Genomic DNA, 26,188 nt, shown 5'->3' with positions numbered 1-26,188 from the left:
ATAGTTGTTATACTGCATTTGTTAGGGAATAATGACAAGAAAAAAAGTCTGCACATGCTCGAACAACGAGTGCTGGAAGAGCCCTTCCGGTTTTCCTCTATTCGCGGTTGGTTGAATTCGCGCATGCGGAACTCGCGGATAAGGAGGGCCGACTGTAACACTGTCTATACATTCCCTTCGCATACAAGTACACACTAGAGTGCCAATCCATGGAAATGCAAATGCCACATGAAAACAAAAACAACACTGAAGGAGTAAGATGCTAAAAGAAGTGCCAAAAAAAATCACTGACAGATTAATTCTTATTCTGAGACTGCAGTCTCATGTCCTAAACATCCCCACAAAGAAATGTTTCACCTCCTATTTATTCTCTAAAATTTCCTAACAAGTTTTTTGCACTTTCAATGAAAATCATTTCTCGAACCCCAAGACAATATATGTCCAACTTTTATTATTTCCCTCTTCTTATAATAAATATGTGTGTGAACCTTCAATGCAGTCTCCGTCCTTCCTTAAAAAGGTCTCTTGATCTGTGGACAATATTAGAGATGCATTTGCAGTAGAGCCCTTTAAAAGTTGGAAAAATACATTTTAAACGTTGCATTCAAAACCTTTTGCAATAAAGGTCAACATACTATTTGCATTCCTATTTACTTGCTGAACCACATATTAACTGTGAGTGAATCATACAAACACAAGGGACTCTGCAACCTGGAGTGATACTCACAAAATGCTGGAGGAAATCAACAGGTCAGGCAGCATTTTTGGAAGGGAATAAATAGTTGACATTTCAGTCCCAGACCCTTCATCAGGACTGGAAAGGAAGGGAGAAGTGCCCTGAATAAGGAGGTGGGCGAGGGGAAGGAGTACAAGCTAGAAGGTGATAGGTAAGCCCAGCTCCTCACCTGCCTATCACCTCCCACTGGTGCCCCTCCTCCTTCCCTTTCTCCCATAGTCCACTCTCCATTCCTATCAGATTCCTCCTTCGGCCCCATACCTTTTCCACCTATAACCTTGCAGCTCTTTGCTTCATTACCACCCTCCTCCCCACCTGCCTACCTACCCCCTCCCCTGGTTTCACCTATCCCCTTCTACTCAGAAAGTAAATATGCAGTTTACAGGCCATGCATCATTGTGGAAAAACTTTTAGTTAACCATCTTTTTTTTGGTAGCAGTAAAACAGGATTGCCTCACAACTCCTTAGAATTTAAGCAGAAGCTAAAAGTAGATAGCAAAGCAGATTAGGAGAAAGTTGGAAACAGAAACTGCATTGCTAGTAATTAGTATATACAACATTCAATTTATTAATAGATGCCTATCAGCAAAGTGCAAGAGAATCATAAATACATGATTATGATTATCTTCCCAATCACCACTGCCTGTTTGGAATTGATGGGTTTTTAATTGGTTTCTGCTCAAAATTGGAGTCTAATATGAAAAAAAACTTGCTGATATAGATACACTTTGTCTTAAAACTATTTCAATCAAAGGAAAGTTCTGAAATGCTTATTATTTAGTATTTACCAAGAGTATGACACTTTGGAAATCATAGGGTCTCATTATATGTCATTTTCATCATTTGTGTATAACAGCACATAACGTGGCAGTAACAAGCGAAAATGAGTCAGCACCAAACCCTGACATGAAATTTAGAATCAGATTATTATCACTGATATGTGTTGTAAAAATTGTTGTTTTGTGGCAACAGCACAGTGCAAGACATAAAAATTACTAACTACATCATGTAAAACATAAATAACAAAGTATTCCTCATGGACCATTCAGAAATCTAATGGCGGAGAAGTTGGTCTTAAAACTTGGAGTGGGCGTATTTAGACATCGATACCTCCTCTGTGAGTGTGTGGTGCGTGGCCAAGTGGTTAAGGTGTTGAACTAACAACCTGAAGGTCGTGAGTTTGAGCCCCAGCCGAGGCAGTGTGTTTGTATCCTTGAGCAAGGCATTTAACCACACATTGCTCCAGTCCACCCGGCTGAAAATGCTGGGGAAACTGCTGCCGGGGGTTAATCTCACGCTACTTTAACTCCGTGAAGGTAATAAAGTGAAGAGCCCATGTCATCTTTAATGATGGATGCCACTATCTTGCCACCTCTTGAAGATGTCATGGATGGTGGGGAGTGTCGTGCTCGTGATGGAACACTCTGCAGCCCTTTGCGATCCTGTACACTGAAGGCTTCATACCAAGCTGCGATGCAACCAGGAAATGCTCTCCACCGTGCATCTATAGAAATTTACAAAAGTCTTCTTTGTTGACATACCAAATGTTTCAATATTGTGGGCACCAGGCACAGCTAATAACAGATGATTCCATCATTATTGTCTAAGGCCTTGCTGAGTTATATTCATTGTACACCCACTTAAAAGCAAATACACTTTCAAAGAAATTCACTAGTCATTAAGGACCTTTGATACAAGCTAAAAATAATTTCCTAACACTCTGCTACCACCCAGAACACATGTGCACCGTCTCAAAGCCCTGCCACCACCCCCCCACCACCACCGCTCCCCAACTCATTATACACTCACACACTCATTATAGACTGGTCATCATCTCTGATCACCATATTTATTACTATTCTTTATTTCTTTCTTTTTCTATTTGCACAGTTTGTTACATTTCACACACTGGTTGAACACAATGGTGGGGTCTTTCATTGATTCTATTATGATTATTATTCTGTTATTGGTTTATTGAGTATGCCTGCAAGAAAGTGAATACCAGGTTTGCATATGATGACATATATGTACTTTGATAATAAATTTACTTCAAACTTTGGTCATTTTTCATCTTTTATTTCTGCTGATTTACATATTTATACAACTGTTTGTTTTATTATACATCTGTGTGAATCCTGTAGCAGCTGTGATCTGTCTCCGAGGTCAATGACAGAACAGCTCTTAAGAGGGTGAACCCTCACAAAGCATCTGGCCCTGATAAAGCTTGGTAAACCTGTGCCAACCAACTGGCGGGAGTGTTCAAAGACATCTTCAATCTCTCACTGCTACAGTCAGAGATTCCCACCTGCTTCAAAAGTGTGACAATCATACCAGTGCCAAGAAGAGCTGCCCCAGCAACTATCACCCAGTGGCATTCACATCTACGGTGATGAGGTGCTTTGAGAGGTTGATGATGGCTAGGATCAACTCCTACCTAAGCAAGGACCTCAACCCACTGCAATTTGCCTATTGCCACAAAAGGTCTACAATGGATGCAATCTCACAGGCTCTCCACTTGGCCTTGGTGGTGGCATCCGTCGGTCTCGAGAGACCATGGGCGCAGGCCTGGGCAGGGTTGTATGGGAGACCGGCAGTTGCCCAAGCTGCAGGCCTTCCCCTCTCCACGCCACCGATGTTGTCCAAGGGAAGGCACTAGGACCCAAGAAGCTTGGCACCGGTGACGTCGCAGAGCAATGTGTTATTAAGTGCCTTGCTCAAGGACACAAACACGCTGCCTCAGCTGAGGCTTGAACCAGTGACCTTCAGGTTACTAGTCTGATGCCTTGCCCACTAGGCCACGCGCCAACACCTTGGATCACCTGGAAATTAGTAATATCCAAATTAGGCTGCTGTCTATTGACTACAGCTCAGTGTTTAACACAATCATACCTTCAGTTCTAATCAACATACTCCAAAACCTGGGCTTCTATACCTCCCTCTGTAACCAGATCCTTGACTTCCTTATTGGAGACCACAGTCTGTACAGATTGGAAAAAACATCTCCTCCTCTCTGACAATCAACATTGGCGCAACTGAAGAAGGCATGCTTAGCCCACTACTCTACTCTCTCTACATCCACAAGCACATCTTAAATGGCACCTATAAATTTGCCAACAATACATCCATCGTTGCCAGAATGTCAGATGGTGATGAGGTGGTGTACAGTTGGTTCAATGGTGTCGCAGCAACAACCTTACACTCAGGATCAGTAAGACCAAAGAATTGATTGTGGACTTCAGAAAGGAGAAGTCAAGGGAACACGCACCAGTCCTCATCGAGTTGTCAGAAGTGGAAAGGGTGAGTAGTTTCAAATTCCTGGGTGTCAACATCTCTGAAGATCTATCCTGGGTCTAACATATTGATGCAATTCCAAAGAAGGCACAGCAGTGGCTATATTTCATTATGAGCTTAAGGAGAATTGGTATGTCACCAAATATACTTGCAAATTTCAACAGATGGTACCATGGAGAACATTCTAACTGGTTGCAGCACTGTCTGGTATGGAGGGGCCTCTGTGGAAAAGGTTATGGAAAGTTGTTAATTCAGCCAGCTCCATCATGGGCAATAGCCTCCCCAGCATCAAGGACACCTTCAAAAGGTGAGGCTTCAAAGAGGTCGCATCCATCATTAAGGTCTCCCATCATTCAGGATATGCCCTCTTCTCATTGCTACCATCAAGGAGGTGGTACAGGAGACTGAAGACATGCACACAACATATCAGAAACAGCTTCTTCATCTCCACCATCAGATTTCTGAATGGATAATGAACCCATGAACACTACCTTGCAATTTTTTCACCTCTTTCTGCACCACTTATTTTTCTTTTTTATACATACAAATACAGATAATGATATACATATATAGTTTTTAATCATTATCTATTGCAACGTATAGCTGCTGCGAAAGAACAAACTTCACAACATATATTCCAGTAAACTTAAACCTGATTCTGATATATTTGTGTCAGTAACATTATACTGTCTTACATAAACATATAACTCACACTTTATGTAAACCTGTCAATCTTCAGGCCATGCCACTCAGAGATTTTACTTCATTTTGTGACTGTATGTGCTTTATCATAACTATATGTGCTATATGTACTCTGCTTTGCACCTTGCCCCACAGAGAACGATGTTTTGTTTCGCTGTATACGTGTGTATGGTTGAATGACAATAAATTTGAAACTGAACTTGAACAATAAAAAGTGCTATTTAGATTTTTCATGCTTCATATATTCTGTAAAATTCCAATCTGCCATGAATAAAAAATTCATACTGCACGTTTATTCTAACACATCGAACAGAACTTCATGGTATTAATCACTAGATTTACCCTGATTGGAATTACACTGACATTCAGCTAGCCTTGACAATCACATAAATTAAACATATTCCAGTAACTGCAGTGGTTAGCAAATTGTCTACAACTTTCATGTTGAAATTCACTTTTTTTTTCATGGGATGGCACAAGTAGTGTAGTGATTAGTGCTTTACAGTACCAGCGACCTGGGTTCAATTCCCACCGCTGAGTACAAGAAGTCTGTATGTTCCCCACTTGACCGCATGGATTTCCTCCAGGTACTTCGATTTCCGTAACACCATAAGACACAAGACAGAATTAGGCCATTCAGCCCATCAAGTCTGCTCCGGCATTACATCATGGCTGATCCCGAATCCCACTCAACCCCATACACCTGCCTTCTCACCATACCCTTTGATGCCCTGAAGTTCCCTCCCACAAAGATGTAGCAGCTGGTCAGGTTAATTGGTCATTGTAAATCCATTGATTGTTGGGACAAGGTTGGAGGAGTCAGAATATAAATAAAGCTTTGAAATTTGCATCACCTGGCCTTTCCTAATGATAAATGTGAACAAGCCATAGCCCTAACAAGCTAATTAAGGTCTGAGACCTTGGTAAAAGTTATCCAAGAGCTCAAATCTCTTGGGGTGCCCAAACATTTGCATGGTGCGCCTTTCCTTTTTTTCACTCTAAAATTGAACAAAACAAAAATAATACACTAATCCTGCTTAAAATGTTGAAAAGAATGTTTCATCTTTAACTTTATGACTTTTGGAGATCAGTTCATCTTCTATTCACTTAACTATTCACAGTAACAGAAATTTTGACCGGGGGGCCCAAACTTTTGCATGCCACTGTATATCACCTGTTTTCCCATTAAATAAAGTGCATAGGAGGAGCTTATTTCTGTACAAACTTTTAACTTATGTTCCCCATCCATTTTAAAGCACTGGTACACAGAAATGTAGAAAGACATCTCACAAAGAGGCGTCTAGCCTTTAACCAGTATAGACAAGTAAGATAAGCAAAGTTATTGATTTAGTAGCATTCAGCGGAGTGCTGGATCTTAGTAGCACTGAAGGTGAATCTCACAGATGTCTTACTTGAATAATTTACTGATTTACTGCCTTGCTGTACCAGCAAGAGAACAAATACTGAAACTATGCAATGGAAAGAAAATGTGACTTTTTCACTTTCTGGAGGTCAGTGATTCTTACAGCACACTACATTGTTGATTTATTTACGCCTGGAAGAAGACTTCCTGCTCAGGCAGAACGGATGTATGAGTACAAGGTCCAGAAACAGTGAGAGCTCGAATTTGGAACCACTGAGAGGGTGTGGTCCTAAAATCCTGAAACGCTACGGAAGGCTGGCAGGAGGAGTAAAGGTAAAGCAAGTTAAAGGATGGGAATTTGTACCTTTCAACAGGATAGGTATCAGAGAATAAAAGTTTGCCTGCGAACTAGACCTTCATCCAAGTGAATTTCATAAAGTTGTACTGCAAAGAAACTGGCCTTTTGGCTCATTATGTTCATACTAACCATTTTATCATCTACACTAGTGACATCTGTCCTCACTGGGTCAAGACTATGCCTTGGCTATTCAAGTATCTGTTTGAATGTCTCTTAAACACAGTGACTGTATTGGACTCCAGCACCTCCTCTGGTAGTCAGATATCAACCACTGTTTAAAAAAAAAACTTCCTCTCATCTTAAACTGATTCCATTTTTTTGTGGATAACACAAACATGGGAAAAGCATTTTGGTTATCTACCCTTAACTATGTCTTTTATCACTCTTGATTCCAGGCAACATCTTGGCAAAGATCTCCTGCATTCTCTCCTATGCAACCACATCCTTCCTATAGTCATATCAACCAGAACTGCAAACAATGCTTCAGGTATGGTCTGTTGGATCTCCACTTAATTTTTGATCTTTAGGCTCTTCTGGGAGTCAACAATTGCATGCAGTCTTAATTCCAAGATTTCAATTTATTTTAGAGTACAAATATACAAATATTAGGCTAACTAAATAAAGAGCTAAGAAACATTGCTAACAGGGGAATTATTCCTAGGACAAAGGAATAAAGAAGAGGCTAAAATGGTGCCTCTGAAAATTCTATCACTTTTATAGACAAGATAAGAAAGTCCTTAGATAAACTAGTTAATAGGCTACATAATTATAACAATTACATCATGTAGGTAATGTGCTAATACTTAGCCAATGAAAAATCAGAAAGTTGACAGCTTCACCCCGCCTTCTCCTATCATTTTGGATTTCCCCCTCCTATTTTCAAATCTCTTACTACCTTTTCTTTCAGTTAGTCCTGACGAAGGGTCTCAGCCTGAAACTTCGACAGTGCTTCTTCCTACAGATGCTGCCTGGCCTGCTGTGTTCCACCAGCATTTTGTGTGTTACTTGAATTTCCAGCACCTGCAGATTTCCTCGTGTTTGCGAAGCTGATAAACTGTTGGTTTAGCTGCTATATCGCTTTCTGCCAGTGAGTGTGAAAGATTTATGAGTTTGTTAAAAAGTGAAAATCTTATAAAAAGTATTATTTTTTAAAAAGTAGATTCCAAAAGGTCTGACCAGTGTTTTGTAAAGTTGCAACATAACATCACAATTTTAATATTCTACGTCCCAACTTATGAAGCCAAGCATGCTTTCTGCAATCACCTCATCTACCCGTGTTGCCAGTTTTAGATTCCATAGTATCCTACCATTTGGATTATAGTGATCATGAGATTGTGGTAGATTATGACAAACTCCTACCGCTTGGACTAAGACCACATTTGGAATATGAGTTTTTGGGCCCCCTATCTGAGAATGGAGGTGCTAGCATCAGAGGGTGACCAGAGGAGATTCACATGAATTAAGCTGGGAATGAAGAAGCTAGCATCTGCTCCTGTGACAAATGGTCTTATTTTATATGTCCTGCCACTAATTGGCTTCCCTAAAAGCACCACTTCTCACTTGTTAGGACTCAGTTCCAATTGCAAATGCACTGTGCAACTTTCTATCTGATCCCTACCCTGCCTTCTTTGCTATCTACCAACTGCCAATTTAGTGGTATCTGCAAATGTACTAATAATATATCTATATTTGCTTTCAAGTAAATAATATATAATCATGCATCACTAACAACAAAAATACCAGCAGATATCCTGTGGTACACCCATCTTCACAGACTCACAATCAGAAAAGCTTCCTTCCACAACCAGCTCTTGCCTCCTATTATCAAACCAATTTTGGATCTAATTAGCCAGCTCACCCTGGGTCAGCACTTAGGACCCTGCAGGAGCTTGAAAAAAGCCTTACTGAAGAAGGGTCTCAGCCCGAAATGTTGACTGCTCATTTCAACAGATGCTGCCCGACCTGCTGGGTTCATCCAGATTTTGTATGTGTTGATTTGACCACAGCAACTGCAGTGTACTTTGTGCTTACTAAAGACTATTTAGTTAGTGTATCATCAATCTTCTTAGTTAACTCCTTGTGGTGAACTACATATACCTGTCTGGACACGCCCCCTGATGACTGCTCCTGTGGCTCCTCCCACAGACCCCTGTATAAAGGTGATGGAGGTCTGAGCCCGGCCTCTCAGTCTCCAGGATGTAGTATGGTGGTCACTCACTGCTCGTTCCTTCTTCCAGTCAATAAAAGCCGATATCTCACTTTTACGTCTCAGAGTGAGTTATTGATGGTGCATCACTCCTTTAAAAAAAACAGAATTGGGAAGTGCAAAATGGAAGTCACCTCAGGGGTTAGAAATATATGTGATGATTGTTCAGGAAGGGATAAGCAGAGTCAGAAACCCAGGTCAGGGTTGAACATAGCTTTCAAGTTGCCAAAGGTCTGCTTCATTCTAATATAGCAAAGAAATTCGGTAAAAATAAACTACAAAAGCTTCTCAAAAACAAACACAAGTGCAAAAATGGCCTAAGGTGACAAGATTTTTTCACCATTGACACGTTACAGAACAAACTATCCTTGACAAAAGACAACAAAGAAATGGGCTCCAGAAAAGCAATAAAGACCATTTTGCTAGTAGATTAATTAGATGATAACAGCAATGTCTGTACAAAACATTTGTTAAAAGCTAAATGCAATCAATAACGCTGGAAGAGTGCTACTTGATAATGGCTAATTTTTCACTGTTGTCATGACATTTTTAATTGTCTCTTTCCTACCAACACAACCTCCATCCATCAGTTTAATTAAGGTGATAAATTGCAACCAGTTTAACAATAGGTTCATCTTTTGAGCCCTTTGCAATTATATTCATTTTTGTATGTAGATATGCAGTAAACATTCCCCACGTTTGGATAATTTTGGGTAGCGGTGCACTTTATAGTAAAATTATGATTCAAAATTCCCTTAAAATTCATGGTAATGGTAATTATTATAATTATATTTAACAATAGTCCAAATCTATATAATTAAAAACACCATCAGTGAAGAGACTATGCAGCATCCACGCCAGGACCACAAAATTCAGAAACAGATGTTTCCCTGAAGCCATCAGGCTGATCAAAACCTCCGCCTACAAACCCACCTCTCCACCCACCACCAATACATGCTCATCATCTGGTATCATTTTACGTACATATAATCAGTCTATGTATACAACAGGTACTTGTACATTGTGTTTTATAGGATTGCTTTTATATTTATTGAGTTTTTTGTTATGCTCTGTATGCTTATTGTGTTTTTTTTTTAATGCTGTATCGGATTTGGAGTAACAACCATTCTGTTCTCCTTTACTGCAGAATGCAGATTGACAAACAATCGTGGATCTTGAACTTAAGAACCAGGAGGTAAGGGCCCCTCCAGCCTGCTTCACCGTTCAATAAGATCGTGGCTGATCTGATCATGGGCTTCAACGGTTTTTGCCCTGTGCTTCAATGCCAATAACCCAGCATGCTTGGGACTTTGGTGGTCCTAGACAAGCCAATTTTCTGTACAATTGGATGTTACTCCAATTAATATGCAACCATATTTTGACTCACCTTATTTACATGTTACACAGTAGTATAACAGATTCTCTATTAAACTTGTTGAATTTAAATAGTTCAGGAAGTATACAAGCACTTCAGACCTTTATTTCAGCAGTAAACTTACCCAGGTTCCTGAGCAATGAAGGTCCAGACCCCAGCCTTCATGCCAGCAGCACAAGCCCATTGTCCTCACCCCAGCCAATTTTGAATTTGGAAAAGAGAACGTTGTACCAATGACAAAAAAAAACCTCAGATACTATCACAAAAGCATTGCCTCAAAAATATTGCAACAATACTGTGATTTCAAATCTGTTGTTTCTGAGAAAGTTAAGACTGGTTCAATTAAGATATTCACTGATACACTGAACTACGTGCTTGGAAACAAAGAATTTCAAGACCTGCCAATTCTTGTTGACATCATTGGAACATTTCAATCTTGTAGCGCTGACTACAAGCATGGATTCAATCTGATGAATTCAATCAAATACAAATCCAGAAACAGACTGGAAGTAGAACATTTGGATGATCTAATGAGGAGTAAGACATATGTTGCATCAGGATGCAAAATTAATTTGGATAGCGTTCATAGACATAGGATTTGTAATACAGATGAGAAAAAGTTTATGAAACTTGAAAGATTTTTTTGTTGAATTGAATTGACTTTATTACTTATATCCTTCATATACATGGAGAGTAAAAATCTTTACGTTACATCTCCATCTAAACGTGCAATGTGCAATTATAGTAATTTAATATAAATATTATGTACAACAGGATAATCAATATAATATAGAAATACAGTTGCGTCAACATGAGTTAAGCAGTCTGATGACCTGGTGGAAGAAGCTGTCCCAAAGCCTGTTGGTCCTGGCTTTTATGCTGCGGTACCGTTTCCCAGATGTAGCAGCTGGAACAGTTAGCGGTTGGGGTGACTCGGGTCCCCAATGATCCTTCGGGCCCTTCTTATACACTTGTCTTTGTAAATGTCCTGAACAGTGGGAAGTTCACATCTACAGATGTGCTGGGCTGTCCGCACCACTCTCTGCAGAGTCCTGCGATTGAGGGAAGTACAGTTCCCATAACAGGCAGTGATGCAGCCAGTCAGGATGCTCTCAATTGTGCCCCTATAGAAAGTTCTTAGAATTTGGGGGCCCACACCAAACTTGTTCAACCCTCTGAGGTGAAAGAGGCGCTGTTGTGCCTTTTTCACTACACAGCCAGTATGTACAAATCACGTGAGATCCTCGGTGATGTTTATACTGAGGAACTCAAAGCTGTTCACCCTCTCAACCCCAGATGTATTGATGTCAATACTGTATTTCATTATACGCTTCAATTAATAAAATCGTAAGTATGGGATTTTTCAATTTTCATTCTACATATTCATAGTGTGCATTTTACACCTGTACAGCACCTGCCCTTATGTGTCCCACATGTGGGCGAGCTTTCACGGCCCGGATTGGCCTCACCAGTCACCTCCGGACCCGCAGTCACAAACCCTCCACCAGACAGAAGTCGTGGTCGTCTTCGACTCCGAAGGACGAACAACAACGTTACGAAACAAACACTGAAAGTGTCATGCAGTTTTCAGGCCATGTAAGAAGTTCCTGCTCAGAGCAACGGTTAGTCTGCACAGGTGTAAAAAAAAAATCCAGAAGGAACATTGCTCAAGAAGGCAGCATCCATCATTAAGTATGCAGCTCATGATGAAATGGTGGAGCAGACTCGATGGGCCGAATGGCCGACTTCTGCTCCTTTGTCTTATGGTCTAAGAATCCTCACCACCCTGGGCATGCCCTCTTCGTGTTACTACCAGCAGAGATGAGGTACAGGAACCCAAAAAGGCACACTCAACATTTTAGGATTGGCTTTTTCTACTCTGCCATCAGTTTTCTGAATGGTCCAGAATCGAGAGTCAGGTTTAATATCACCGGCATACATCATGAAATTTGTTAACTTTGTAGCAGCAGTACTGTGCAATACATGATAAATAGAGAAAAAAATGAATTACAGTAAATATATATATATATACATACACATGAGTGTGTGTATATTAAAAAGGTAAAATTTAAAATAGTGCAAAAACAGAAATAATTTTAAAAACATAATCTAGTGCTCGTGAGTTCATTACATACATTAGAAATTGGACGACAGAGGGGAAGAAGCTGTTCCTGAATCGCTGAGTGTGTGCGCCTTCGGGTTTCTGTACTTTTTTCCTGACGGTTACAATGAGAAGAGGGCATGTCCTTGGTGATGAGGATCCTTAATAATGGACAACCCCTTTCTGAGGTACCGTTCTTTGAAAATGTCTTGGATACAATGGAGGCTAGTACCCAAGATAGAGATAAATAATTTTACAACTTTCTGTATCTTCTTTCGATCCTGTGCAGTAGCACCCCACCCCATACCAGACATCGATACAGCCTGTCCAAATGCTCTCCATGGTATATCTGTCGAAGTTTTCAGTTTTGGTTTAGATGACAAACCAAATCTCAAATTCCTAATGATATATAGCCACTGCCTTGCCTCCCTTGTAACATGTGGTTATTTGAGTTACTGTTGCCTTCATGTCAACTTGAACCAGTCTGGCCATTCTCCTCTGAGCTCTCTCATTAACAAGGCATTTTTTGCTCACAGAACTGCCACTCACTGGATTTTTTTTGTTTTTCGGACCATTCTCTGTAAGCTCTAGAGACTGTTGTGCATGAAAATCCCAAGACGTCAGCAGTTACTAAGATACTCAAACCACCTCTCTTGCCAATTCTGACATTTCATCGGAACAAGTGAACCTCTTGACTATGTCCACATCATTTTATACGATGAGTTGCTACCACATAATTGGCTGATTGGATACTTATATTAATGAGGTGTACCTCATTAATAGGGCCACTAAGTACATGTTAGCGATAATGAACCTAATGACTGGTTTTGATTCTAGTTGCACATCCAGGTTGAATTTTGAACCACTAGATAACAATCTGCATTAATAACTGGACCAGATAATAGACTACCATTTTTTACTGCACCTCAAATCAGAATAAAATTGTTCAGTTTTTAAAACCCTTCATTACAACAAGTTGTAAAAAATTCACACCATAATGCGAGAAGAAAACCCTTCTCATCTCAGTCTGGTGTAAAATCCAGTAACTACCCTGTCAATATTCCTCAAAATTTCATGCTTTAGCGAGATCACCTCCCTTGTTTTGCAATCCAAGGAACATATGTTTATTGTGGTGAACTTTCCTTCCTAAAACAGCAGTCATCTTAAAACTAACCTTCACTGCACTTCATCTAAGCCAATTATACCATTGGCTAACTAAAGCAAAAACCATATGGCATGCTCCAGTCAATCCCTGTACAGATGCAGCTACACTTCCTCTCGTGATTATTTCCCTTGCATTAAAGGGCGGTGTATCATTTACCTACTTAATTACTTCCTCTGCCTGCATGTAATTTCATATTTGTTTCTACAGGCATTTCTGATTATTAAGATTAATAGTCACACAGTATTTAAACAACACCACTTTCTCATAATCTCACTGTGTTCTATATGCTACCTTTATACCTACTCATTTAACCTCTTCTATTTTCTGAATCTCAGTCTCACCACTGTTGGATATATTATATTCAGTCCCTTCTCCTACATCATTAATAGAGGTTGCATGTAATTGAAAACCCAGAAACAATCACTCAGATAAATTATAGCTTGTCAACCTGAAAATGGCTTATGTTTTATATTCGCTCTCCAAGACTTCTAAGGTAGTCTTCGACCTCATGAGGTCTTATCATGTGCAGTACCCTGTCATGTGGCATCTTACAAAATGTCTTATGCAAGTCCAGATACATTATATCCACTGGCTCCCCTTCAGCTACATTAGTGGTTGCATCCACAAAGAATTCTCATATATTTCTTACACTGTGATTATTCATGATATGTTTTAGTTATCATTCAGGTTATAATGAGTTCAGCGTTTTGTTAATAAATGGTGTTGTTACACCAGCTGACTTGGATTGTTGAATTCACTGTTTTCAACTCTTCCGACCCGTCTGAAAAATGAAAACTGATGACTATACTTTTTCTGAAGTTACCCATTTTGGAAACCTAGGATACAGACAACAGGTCCAGGGGATTTGTAAGATCATAGTCCTGTGAGTTTGGCTTGGACAATTTTTGTTTTCGTTCACTCTTGCCCCTTAATTACCTACAATTTTATGTTTGCTTTTAAAGGGTTTCTTCTTCTGTGAAGACAAGTACAGCCACTTCCTAATGCCCAAATGTTAATTCCTTAACTCAGATTCTGAGGGAGTAATTCTAATTATTGTTATGTTTATTTACTTGCCTGTAGAAGTTCTAATTATCAGTTTCTTATATTCCACTGTCACCCTCATTATCAGATAGATTACAAATTATTCCACTTAATACAAAATATTTCAGAAATCTCTACAACTTGTAAGAGCTACTTCTAAATACAGCAAAACCCAGTTAATCTGGTACATTTTGGAGACCAGTGGTGCCAGACTAGCAGATTTTCTGAGCGCTTGGATGATATTTTGATTACTGCCCCAACACACTTCCAACTCAATTTTTTAAGAATACTGCACAGCAGTATAATACAGCTTCCAGTGATTTTAGGGAGCATAAGAAACAGAGCCCCAGTGAGTTTCAAGCAAGTACAGGAGACATCACCTAATAAATCAAACATTAACCCATCAGGATTTCCAAATAATTAGATAGCAAATTGAGTTTTACTGTGCCCTATCAACATTACTCTTAGGATATTGCGTTTAGTGTGACTTTTCTTTTGTTGTGAACCTAAAAGAGAACAAAAACCACAAAAGGCGAAACCAAATCTTTGTTATCATTATCTACTCAACCACAGATTTCAAATCAATTCCTTCAAATGAAAGTGCATTATCATCTGCAAAATTTGCATATCAATTTCACGCTGTAGATTATGAAAGAGGGTAATGACTTCTGTACTTTCAAAATATCATAATTATTACACCATTCAGGACCCAGTTCTTAGACTCTCTTGAAACTCAGTGAGGCTCTGTTGCCCCGTATTCCCTAAAGATCAGCAAGTTCACTGGAATGAGAAGCCCAAGGGCTTCCATAGCAAAAGAATAGCAAGAGACAAAATCAATCTTCTCGAAGATCGGTGTGGTCTTGGAGCTGAAAGAGATAGGGGAGATCATAAATGAATTTGTTTCATCTGTATTTACTCGAGAGATGGGCACATAATTTGCAGTACTGAGGCAAAAGTGTAGTGTGGTCATGGACCGTGTACAGATTTCAGAGGAGGAACTGTTTGCTGTCTTGAGGTGAATTAGGGAGGATAAATCACCAGACCATGACAAGGTGTCCTCCTGGAACTTGAGGGAAGCTAGTGCAGAATTTGCAGGGTCTCTAGCAGAGATAATTAGAATGTCACTAGTTATGGGTGAGATGCCAGACAAATGAGGAGGGCAGCGTTGATTCTTTGTTTAAGACAGGCTCTAAGAATAAGCCAGGAAATTATGGACTGGTGAGCCCGACATTAGTCACGGGTAAATTACTGGGAAGTATTTTAAAAGACAGGATATACCAGGTTTTCTCAACCTCTTTGCCCTGGAGGAAGCCTTGTGATTCACGTTTCAGGTAACCCCTGCGTAAAAATTATTATATCTACTACTCATGATACATTAGTGTGATCAATAAGTTATAGATATAATATTCAAGAAATAATTGTCAATGCTCTTTTGAGCAGAGAATGAATTTTTAGCCAACCTTTGTTGAAAATAAACAGATAATTATGGTTAGCTTACCTTTCTTGAAATTAATCTCTTTCTTTCCCCTTCATAAATTTTAAAAACTCATAAGGCAAACGTAAGACATTTCTGTTAAATAACTGGCTCAAGCCAAAATGGGACTTAATTTTTCTAAAGGTAGGCTTGGTAGATTTAATTTAAATAAAGGTTGTAAATTTATTTTAATGAATGCTATTTATAACATGAAAATTTATTGACAACATTGCATAGTAGCCCCCTCGTGGCATTTACAACCCACCTCGGATCACCATTGACAACCACCCTCTCACCACGGTTGAGCAGTTCACCTAACTGGGCAACGCCATCTCAAACGACCCTGTGGTAGTAAAGGAGCTAACAGTGCCTTTGGGGACCTCCGGAAATGCGTGTGGAAGGATGACCAGCTGCACCTGTCCACAGAAACCCAGGCGTGCCATCATTACAACACTACTGTACAGCTCCTTAGCCTGGGTCTTGTACCACAAGCAAGTCCGGTTGCTCGAACGCTTCTATTAGCGCTGCCTCCACTTCACCATGGGTATCAGCTGGCAGGATCGTGTCTCCAACAACGACGTCACGGAGAAGGCCCAACTTCCGACCACTGAAGCCATTTTGGTGCTCAGGCGGCTCTGAATGGACAACTCCGGGTTATCTACGGAGAACTTTCTGAGGGCAAGGGAGATTGTTAGTGCCCCACACGAGAGGTGCAAAGACCAGCTTAAGCTGCAGCTCCCTCAAGCAAATATTGAGGTCAACAAGTGGCAGCAGCTGGCTTGCGACAGAGACCGCCGGAGAACGCTGATCCACGGCGCAGCCAAGAATTCTGAGGAATCCAGAAAAGTGACTGCTGAAGAGGAGATACAGAAAGGATCCTACTACCCAAGAGCCCTCATCCCAGCTGTTTCCGTGTCCCTACTGCTCCAGAGTCTGCAGATCCAGAATTGGCCTCTACAGTCAACAACAATGCTCCTGAGGACTCTTCTTCCCTCCTGATCTTCGCAAGTGAAGAACCAGCCATCACCATCATTGGACATGAAACCTTTTCAATTTCTGGTACTGAATCTTGTCCTAGCATTTTACCCACTGTAATCTTACATGCTGCCATTATTAGGCTCTCACTGTGTGACTTTTCCTTTTCTGGGTAATAAGTTCTGCTACTAAATAACCTGCCTCCTTGTTCCCTTTACTGACTGTGACTTTATGAACAAAAGGTTTACTCTGTTTGTTTTGAGATTCCAATAGCTGTTTAAAATAATCAGCACTTTTATAAGTCATATGGCTGTGATTGTAGTTAAGTGTCAATTTCAATTTTGCTGCATTTGTAAGTTGTTTGCCACAGACTGGGCACAATGGTATCGGACAACTTGGATCCCCAGTCCAAGTAAAACCCATTGATAAGTAGCTTTCACTGTAAAGACGGACTTTTTTGGGTCTGTTGTTGCACTAGTGCAGTGAAATGACTCAGAAGATAGTAACTCAAAAATCACCACATTGGACTATCAGACGTGTCGGTAAAACACAGGAGTTAATAAAATATAAAAATGGACGTGTCCATTAAATGCTCAGAAAACACACTTCACACTCCATATCAGCCCTACCATCCTCCCCTCTGTGGAATACAGTGCTCACCAATTATCAACAGCCTCCCCTATCTCAGGTCAAAAACTGAGAATGGGACTAGGCAGGATATCAGGCTGGCACGGACTAGATGGGCAGGAGGCCTGTTTCTGTGCTGGAGTGCTCTATAACTCATGACTACATTCAACATTGAGAGAAGGTTAAAACAATGAATCTATTCAGCTCGTAATAACCTTCATTAACCACCCGCCTTTGACCATTATTCCAATATCCCATTCATCTTCCTCTATTTTTACTTTACCAGACTGATCAGTCATGAGTAGCAAGCATTCTTTAAAATAAACTTAAAGCAAATGTGTATTCTGGATTAATGCTGATCCCCATCCTTTCAAATCTCCCTTGTTCTCTATCATTCACCCTCACTTTCCAGCACTGATGAAAGCCCATTAATCTGAAATGTAAGTTCTGCTTCTCTCTACACACTCTCTTTTATTTTTCGTTTGGATTTCCAACATCCATTTTTTTGACTTACTTTTCTTTCAGTCTTTCTCTCTTCCCATACAATTTTCATACTTTCAAGACCTATGACTGCTCATACACTATCAACACCTCCCACTTGGTCTCATTTCTTTTGCACTCAAATTTTATTAAATATTCATTAGTTCAAGACTTGGATGCTTAACTGTACTCTTCAATAAATGAAAAGGACACAAGGAGAAATCCAACAAAAAGTGCATAAGATATGGATTCAAAATTCAAATTATTTCAGAAGACGAACTGCACCTCATTAAAAATATCAAACCAGGTAATGAATGTGGATTGGTGAAATGTTAAATGATGGACACTGATCTATGCAACAAAACCAAGTGCTGATTGTGTATCTCAAGATTACTCCCTGCGTCATGCTAGGTGAGGATTGAAATGGGAAGATAAAACAGATGAACACATGGCAGTGCAGAAGATATGGCTTTGTGAATGTGGATCACGAGCATAGCTTCTGGATTAGGTGGGATAGGTAAAAGAAGAACTGGTTACAACAAACTGAGTCAGAAGGGTTGTTCTTGCAGCTTGGGAGAGTTTATCTACTTTTGCTGTGGGGGGTGGTAGGGAACGAGGGCTGATCCAAGCTCCAATGTCATTAGATTTACCTGTGAGCTCCTTGCATTAAAGGCAGCTGAGCCTGCTCACTTGTTCTTGCTTCTTAACCAGTCTCTGCATGTTCTGCCTTCTGGGCTTGCCTGATCCATCCTCAACATCTCCCCACCTACTGCACAATGCTAGATTTATGATGTTATTCTAATTATGGAAATGGCTTGGGAGAAGGGCAGGACTAGTAGCATAATAGCCCATGCTATGGAAACTTCACATGTGACAGATAGAATGTAAAAAAGGAGGGGAAAGTTGCACTACTGATTAAGGAGAATATAAAGGCAATATCTTCAAGAGATCATCCAATGAGGTCATATGAGTAGACTTCAGTAGAAATGCAATCATTTTACTGGGGAGTTACATTACAAGCCTTCTAACTGCAGGAAAAAGAAAAATGAGTGTGTAAACTAACTGCAGAATGATGTAAATGCAGCAGGGAGATTTTAACTTGCTCAGAATTAACCAGGACCGTCTTAATGCAAGGGTCCAAGATGGAACGAAATGTCTTAAGTTCATCCAAGAACATGTTTTGAGACAGTATGTCGAGAGTTCTACTGGAAACAGAGAAGCACTCAGCCTTATCCTGGGAATTTAAACCAGGCAAGTGGTGGAAGGGAACTTTTTGGGAACAGTGACCATAATAGCGTAAACTTCTAGGTAGTTAAGGATAAGGTTGGTCCTTAAATTAAGGTCTTTTGACCTTAAAGATTGGTTGAGGGGCAGGTAGTGTTGAGGAAACAGGTAGGATGCAAAAGGACTTAGACAGATTAGGAGAATGGGCAAGAAAGTGGCAAATGGAATACAATGTTGGAAAATGCATGGTCATGCACTCTGGTAGTAGAAATAAATGTGTGGACTATTTTCTAAACAGGGAGAAAATCCAGGAATCTGAGATGCAGAGGGACTTGGGAGTCCTTGTGCAGACACCCTGAAGGTTAACTTGCAGGTTGAGTCAGTGGTGAGGAAGGCAAATGCCATGTTAGCATTCATTTCAAGAGGTCTAGAATACAAGAGCAATAATGTGATGGAGAGGCTTTATCAGGCACTGGTGAGGCTTCACCTTGAGTTTTGTGAACAGTTTTGGGCCCCTCATCTTAGAAAAGATGTGATGACATTGGAGGGGGTCCAGAGGAGGTTCACAAGAATAATTCCAGGAACTAAATGGTTATCATACAAGGAACGTTTGATGGCTCTGGGTCTGTACTCGCTGGAACTCAGAAGGATGAAGGAGGATCTCATTGAAACCTTTCGAATGTTGAAAGACCTAGACAGAGTAGATGTGGGAAGGATATTTCCCATGGTGAGAGAGTCTAGGACAAAAGGGCACAGGCTCAGGATAGAGGGGCACCCTTTCAAAACAGAGATGTGGAGAAATTTCTTTAGCCAAAGGACGGTGAATTTGTGGAATTTGTTGCCACATGCAGCTGTTTAGGCCAGGTCATTGGGTGTATTTAAGGCAGAGGTTGATAGGTTCTTGACTGGACATGGCATCAAAGGTTACGGGGAGAAGGCTGGGAACTGGGATTGAGAAGGGAAAAAAAAGGATCAGCCATAATTGAATGGCAGAGCAGACCCGATGGGCCAGATGGCCAAATTCTGCTCCTATGTCTTATGGCCTTATTGTCTTAATTAGCGGAGGACTGATTTCAATAGTGGAAGAAAAGCCTGGCAGCAGTAAATTGGGAGTAGATGCTTGCGAGTCAAATGACGCCCGAGAAGTGGTAGTCTTTTAAGAGAGTTAGTAAAGCAAGGCCAGCATGTTCCATTGAGGGTGAAAGGCAAGATTAGGAAAACGTTCACAACAAAGGACATTGAAGATTTAAATCAGGGAAAGAAATATGTGGTGGGTATAGACAACTAGGATCGATGAAGTCTCCTGGGGAATATAGAATGTGTTGGAGAGAAGTTAAGCAAGAAAGTAGGAGGATAATAAGGAGCCATGAAAGAAGGTTGAGGAGAATCACAAGACATTTTATAAGCGTATTAGGTGCAAGACAATGAGAGTGGATCCCCTTCAGCACCAAGTAAACTACGTGTGGATGCCTCAAAAAGGCAGCATCCATCCTTAAGGACTCCCATCATCCAGGACGTGCCCTCTCCTCATTGCTACCATTAAGGAGATGGTACAGGAGCCTGAAGACACCCACTCTATGTTTCAGGAACAGATCCTTTCCCTCTGCCATCAGATTTCTGAATGGACAGTGAACTCACGAACACTACCTCACTATTCTTCCTCTTCTCTTTTTGCACTATTTATCTAAATATAATATTTTAAAAATACATAATCTATAATTAATAGTATTTTTATTATCATGTATTGCAATGTACTGCTGCCACACAGCAAGAAATTTCACGACATATACCAGTGATACTAAAGCTGACTCTGATGTGGACAACCTGCTAAATTATTATTTCTCCTCAATATTCACCAAGGATGTGGACAACAGTGAATTCAGGGAGTGACAAATAAGAATTTAGTGCAGGTCACTATTAAGGAGGAGGTGTCTGATGTCATGGGACATGCAAGGGTTCAGAGTTACCCACAACCAAGTATATAGAGTATCATGTTGGCAGTTGGAGTACAACACTCATGATTGACTGCAACCAATGGAGGGCCTCAAGGATGTGACCAGAGCCGCCTCAAAAGTGGCGATAAATCAAAATATAGAGGGAGATTGGAAATCTGGCTGAATGGTGCAATAACCACCACCCTTCACTCAACATCAGCAAAATCAAAGAGCTGTTGATTGAATACAGGAGGAAGAAGCCAGAAGTCCATATGCCAGTCCTCATTAGGGGATAGAAGGAAGAAAATGTCAGTAATTTCAAATTCCTTGACATTACCATCTCAAGGATGTACTGTTGAGACTTTATAAAGCACTGATGAGGCCTCACTTGGAGTATTGTGAGCAGATTTGGGGCCCATATCTTAGGAAGGTTATGCTCAAACTGGAGAGGATTCAAAGGGGGTTCATGAAAATGATTCCAGGATTGAATGGCTTGTCATAAGAAGAGTGTTTGATGGTTCTGGGCCTGTATTCACTGGAATTCAGAAGAATGAGCGGTGACCTCATTGAAACCTATCGAATAGTGAAAAGCCCTGATAGAGTGGGAGAGTCTAAGGCTAGAGAACACAGCCTCAGAACAGAGGGGCGTCCTTTTAAAACTGAGATGAGGAGGAACTTCTTTAGCCAGAGCGGTGAATCTGTGGAATTCTTTGCCACAGGCAGCTGTGGAAGCCAAATCTTTATGTGTATTTAAGGTAGAGGTTGATAGATTCTTGACTGGTCAGAGCATGAAGGGATACGGGGAGAATGCAGGTAATTGGGGCTGAGAGAAAAATTGGATCAGCCACGATGAAATGGCAGTGCAGAATCGATGGGCAAAATGACCTAAGTCTGCTCATATAGCTTACAGTCTTAACAAAGGACTTGTTCTGGGACCAGCACATAGGTGTCATCACAAAAAAGGCACGACAGCCCTTCTACTTTCTTAGAAGTCAATAACGTAACAAATGCAATTACATGTTGGGCAGAAGGGCTATTTTATTGAAATGGAAAGATGTTTCTGCTCCTACTTTGATACAATGGTTTTCTCAAGTGCTGCTATGTCTTAGTTTGCAGAAGCTGAACTTTTGATCCTCGATTTGATTTTGAGAAAAGGTGGTGTCCATTCGCCCACTACTATCATCTGATTTGAGTTAATTAATATGGTTTCCTTCCGACTTTTCTTTAAATGGATTTGAGTTGGCAGATTGAATTTTTTTTCATGGAAGCTTGTATGATGCATAGCTCCAGGGTTATGCTCCCAAGGGTTTTTTTGGGGGGTTTTTTCCAGTTAGTAGGGGTTGTTTGTTTCTTTTTAGTTAGTAGGGGTTCTTTTTTCCTTCTTTTTCTTTCAAAAATATTCTTAACACTTTATTTTTTTCTTATTATTATTGATATATTGCTTAGCTTCGTTAATCAGTTATTTGCTAATTTAATTTCTTATTGTACATAATGACATATTGACTTAATGTATCTTTTTTTGTTAATCCTCAATAATAATTAATAAAGATGATTTTAAAATGTGAAAATACTTTCTTAGAAGTTGATGGAGATTCAGCATGTCATCTAAAACTTTGACAAGCTTCTATAGATGCACAGTGGAGACTATCTTGACTGGTTGCAACATGGCCTGGTAAGGAAACACCAATGCCCAGGAACAGAAAAGTCTGCAGAAAGTGATGGATACAGCTCTGTCCATTATAGGCAAAGCACTTCCCATCATTGAGCAGATCTACAAGGAGCTGCTTTCTTGTAGCAGTACATCCATCATCCAAACCATGCTCTCTTCTCACCACTACCATCAGTTTAAGAGGTACAGGACCCATAGATCCAATACCACTAGGTTCAGGAAAAATTATTACCCTACAATCATCACCTCACTCACCTCAACAATGAACTGATTCCACAACCTATAGACTCACCTTCAAGGACTTTGCAACTCATATTCTCAGTTTTATTTATTTACTATTTTAATTATTTGAATGATTTGTCTTCTTTTGCACAGTGGTTGTCAGTCTTTATTGTGTATAGTTCTTTTCTTAAGTTCTATTGTATTTATTTTCCTGTAAACACCTGCAAGAAAATGAATCTTAAGGCAGTATATGGTGATATATATACACACCTCGATAACCAATTTATTTTGACTTAATGACTACTGCTCCAAAACTGTGACATCATGAAGTGCTTCAAAAGGCTGGTCATGACATGCATTAACTCAAGCCTCTCAGACAACCTTGACCCACTGCAATTTGCCAACAGATGTACGACAGACACCATCTCCCTGGCCCAACAGTAATCCCTGAAGCATTTGGACAGCAAAGACAACTATGGTAGATGATTGTTTATTTGTTTATTGACAGTAGCTTCACGTTCGATATTATCATTGCAAGCAAACTCATCTCCACACTAATAAATCTGAGACAAATGGGTTCTTGACTTCCTGACCACAATCTACAGGAAACAGATAGACATAAAGTCATGACAACAACCTTTCCCACAATGTCAGCAAAACAATTGAGTTGTCATTGACTTCAAGAACGGAGGCAGTGCAATGCTCCTGTTTACATCTAAGTGCTGAGGTGACGAGGGTTTCAAGTTAAGGTTCTACACGTAAACATCACCAATAGCTTGTTACGATGCAAACACAATGAAGCTCATCAGCAACTCTACTTCCTCAGGAGGCTAAAGGAATTTGGCCTGTCCCCTTTCACCTCAGCAATTTTTATCAAAGCACCACAGAAAACATCCCATCCGGATTCATCACGGTTTGCCATGGTAACAGGTCTGCCGGGGACCGCAAGAAAACGCAGAGAGTTGGAGACGCAGCTCAGCTCATCGTGGAAGCCAGCCTCACCTCCACTGCATCCATCTGGCTGCTTCTGTAATGCAGCAGGCATACTCAAAGACCCAACCCATCTCGGACAGTCTCTCCTCCCCATCTCTTCAGGCAAAAGATACAAAAGCCTTAAAGCAGGCTCCAGGGCAGCTTCTATCCTGTTGTCATAAGAGTATAAGATGGTTCCCTAGTACAATAAGGATATATGACCTCACAATCTACCTCATTGTCACCTTGCACCTTACCATCTATCTGCACCGCAGTCTGTACTGCAACATACCATGTAGTGATGAATTGATCGTTATGTACATTATGCAAGTTTTTTCCTTGTACTCCTGAACATGTGACAATAATAACCAATTTACCAAATAAAATCTTTTAAATATCAAATACTATCTTGTGTGAAAGATTATATTCACAGATTTTTTTAATTTTATGATGAGAACTACATTTGTAACACTCCACATTTGATTGGACAACCTCAGGGTAAAATCAATAACAACCATGTAGTTATTTCAAAACAGTAATTCTACACTGTCCTTACACTATGAATTCAAAAGCAATTAACTTACTTTTTCATCAAAGTAAGCATCGACTTACTTTTTCAATTGAGGTCTTTAGGAAATGTTTGTTTTCTAGAAACACGTTGGGGGATGGTCAAGCTGATAACTTGTGATTTAGATCGAATGGTGATAGAACATCTGTGGGGATTCCGATTAAACCAAGAACTAACCAAGGCTCTATCTCGGAACTTTATTGCCTGCTAGCACCGAGCAATTAACAAGTACCAAATTCCATCTGGAAACAGCATCTATTTTGACATTTGTCATATTTTCATGGCTTTGCGATTTGGGTTCACGTTGAGTGTAGCCAATCCTAAAACTTTGCTCCCGCCCCCACAACTCTGCTGAATAACTATTGAAAGGTCAAAAACGCAATATGAAAAAAAAATGCCAGCTTGTGCGTGATCCTGTTATTAACTACGGACTCTCAATGCGAGAATATTTGAGCTGTGAAATGACTAAGGCAAATGCAACTGGTTGCCACAGGGACGGCGGACGGTCCGACTCTTACAATTAATATCAAAGTCAGAAATATATACTGTTTGGGAGTTCCTGCATAATATTTCAAATAATGGGCTAAATAGCAATGAAATAATGGAGAGGTTTCAGTTCATTTTTTTTATATAACAATGCAAATGTTTATATTAGGCGTCCACACAATTCAGAACGCAGGATAAGGAGCATGAAGCCGTTGGTGAGCAGTCTCCCTGAACATCAGAGTCCGTTTTGGATCCATCTCCCAGGTCTCAGGGGCTGATTATTTTGCCGGGATGGCGGAAGAAGTAAAACTACTCCCAAATGTTGGCAGGCCTCACCGCGGAGAAATCCCGGAGCAGGAAGGCCAACAGTAACTCCTTCCCCCGGGTGTCGGGAGTCCAGCCCTCGTCTGAGCACCGAGCCAGCTGGAAACACTCCACCATCCAACCATCAGGGAAGGCGTAAATAAATCGCGGATCCCTCACAGGGAACTTACCTAGACCAGGGTGTCGGTGCAGTGGCGGGACGCGATGACACGTCTCCCTGATGGCAGGAGAGCCTCCTCTCTCTGTCCGGGGAGGGGTTCTAACTGCTGGAGATCAGCCTCGGTTGACGAGGGGGTGGAGTGGTAACCGCCCAGAAAATGGTCGTAATTTTCTTTTTCCCTTTATTCCTCAAAGGTTCTCAGTGAAGACATTCACCCGGGACTTTTATAGTCGCCGTGAACTTCTCAAGCTGGGAGAGAGTTGTTCAGGTTGCAGATTCACCTCAGCCTCCCCCCTCCCGTCCGCACACACACACACCTAGCGCAACTCCACTCACCTTTCAGCCTTACACCTCCTTTCTGAGGCTGTTTGTTCGTTTTGGGGGTGCTGAACATGATATGTGTTTAAAATGCTTAACTGTTATGGCTCCATTCTATTGTTTGCAAATGTTTATAGCAACGAGAACGCGGTTACACCGCGAGTGGCTGCAAGTGCATTAGAGATTGCTTCGGTCTATAAAAACCACATTGGCGGCAACCGCCGGTTTTGCATTTGGTTGATTGTATGTCCCGATTGGAAAAATCCTTTCAAAGTTTCCAGCTTTTTTTGCACTGTTGATATCCCCGGGACCTCGCGCGCCATCTGCTGTAGACGTGTGGCGGAGCTCCGCCCCCTTTCGCCCATTGGTCCTTTCAGCCAGCAGGTCACAGGTGTCCCGAACTCACCTGAGGTCCGT

General features: G+C 40.7%; 1 protein-coding gene across 5 annotated transcripts in view; it reads right to left on the bottom strand.

The window, feature by feature from the left end:
• LOC140731758 (rab effector Noc2-like) overlaps window positions 1-25,950 on the bottom strand; it is a 237,000-nt gene extending 211,050 nt beyond the window's left edge. Inside the window, exons 1-2 of one of the 5 annotated variants that reach the window (XM_073053528.1) lie at window positions 25,464-25,722; window positions 8,548-8,748 (exon numbers count right to left, since the gene is read on the bottom strand). The gene's annotated coding sequence lies outside the window, so the exon portion shown is untranslated. Of the gene's footprint in view, window positions 1-8,547; window positions 8,749-25,463; window positions 25,726-25,789 lie in introns of those variants that run through there. The other 4 variants (XM_073053529.1, XM_073053531.1, XM_073053530.1 and 1 more) reach the window with 4 other exon arrangements.
• Between the last annotated feature and the right edge of the window lie 238 nt (window positions 25,951-26,188).

The sequence above is a fragment of the Hemitrygon akajei genome, chromosome 8 (genome assembly GCF_048418815.1).
Source record: "Hemitrygon akajei chromosome 8, sHemAka1.3, whole genome shotgun sequence".
Lineage (NCBI taxonomy): Eukaryota > Metazoa > Chordata > Chondrichthyes > Myliobatiformes > Dasyatidae > Hemitrygon > Hemitrygon akajei.
Note: the sequence above shows the minus strand (reverse complement) of the source record. Positions and strands in the feature narration are given on the sequence as shown.